The sequence below is a fragment of the Myotis davidii genome, unplaced genomic scaffold (genome assembly GCF_000327345.1).
Source record: "Myotis davidii unplaced genomic scaffold, ASM32734v1 scaffold771, whole genome shotgun sequence".
Lineage (NCBI taxonomy): Eukaryota > Metazoa > Chordata > Mammalia > Chiroptera > Vespertilionidae > Myotis > Myotis davidii.
This window is the reverse complement of record NW_006282668.1, coordinates 297,759-299,407: the sequence shown is the minus strand read 5'-3', so window position 1 is coordinate 299,407 and position 1,649 is coordinate 297,759.

Here is a 1,649-nt window from a genome sequence, read left to right as displayed (position 1 = left end):
GCATCCCTGCCCCATTGTCTGCATCCATGGGTTATGCATATATACATACAAGGTCTTTGGTTAATTACCTCCCACCCACTCACCCTCCCTCACCTTCCCTTCAAGGTTCCACACTCTCAACTCAAGAGAGAGAGAGAGCATGTTGAAAGAGCTTTGGGTATTTGGCTACAGGAGGAATTACAAAAGAAAAAGAGATAACACTTCTAATTGGCTCAAGGAGGTAAAGCATAGACACATGACTCACTTTTTCCAGCGGAAGTCATCACTCACCCCTCCTGCCTTGGCCCAACTTGCTTCCCCTGTTTCACCCTGTCTTTATGAATGGCACCACCATCCATCCAGTTCCCAAGCCAAGACGTTGAATGCCCAGTTGGATTCCTTTTTCTCCCCCACCCTCTAAAAATAATCAGTCTCAAAAGCCGTATAGATTCTATCACCCCAAATACTTGCAATATTTGTATTCGATGCTGTTACAGTGACAAAAGACTCACAGCTCCTCTGCTCATTTTAAATGTCATGCGCAGTAAAAGCCAGAGTGAAGATATGTCCTGTGTTCATTAGGTCATGAAGAGAAAAGTGCTTATTTATGGTTCGCGTCCATTGAGAAGGAACCTGCCACGTAGGAAGCGCAGTACAGGCACAGAGTGAGGATGAGCAATGGCAAGGAGGTGGGAAAGAACATGACACTACTGAGTGATGGTTGAAGTTCAGCATGACTACAGCATAGGATGTGAGGGGAAGGACAGTGGTGGGAAAGAAATCTGGGGAAGTGGTTCCCCTCGACAAGTTCAATGATGTGGGCTACAGCCCCTAGGCCATCGTCTCCAAGCCTTTTGGATCATGCATCCAATCAAAAATTTTTGAGCTTCCTTACAAATCTTATACAGTATTATGGTGGATTCACATATGGAGTATTCATTCTACTAATTTTATATTTAAGTTAAAAAAGTGACAACAAATACAACAGTCATGTAGTCTTTCCACACTACAAAGAATTGTCATCTCGCTTGACCTCAATCTGGTGTTCTTAGAATAGTTTATGAGAGGGAAACTTTTTTTCCCATATTTGCTTTATTTGTAAGATAGTTCTACCAGCAGACTAGGAAAAGGACTAGAGCAAAATCCTTGAGTTTCAATGTGTGTAAAATTCACCTGGATTGCTTTATAAGTAAAGAACCAGAGTCCTCATTGAGGTCATGGAACTGAGCAATGTTCATCAATAGCTACTAATATTATTTTTTAAATCCCAGACATTTAGTGCCCCCAAATGGAAGTGTTCCATACTTCATTACCCCCTTTAAAGTATTGTCAAAAACATAAATCTGAATCTATTCAAGGATTTACATTTTAATGATAAACAGCATTAGTAACTATTATAAAATTACTATTTGTAGAATACAAATAAATAAGATATATAATAAATTATAAAATTAATTATATAACATTAATATATATAGTTAAAGGGAATATGGAGGGGTCAAAGGACATGTACATAATACCATGAGGATGTAACCAGCAAAATACAGAGTATGGGAAACTTTGCAGGGCAAAAAACTCAATTTCTTTATTTTTAAAAAATACTTCCTTATTGTTGAAAGTACTACATATGTCCCCTTTTTGCCCCCATTGACCCTTTCCAACCCCCCCTC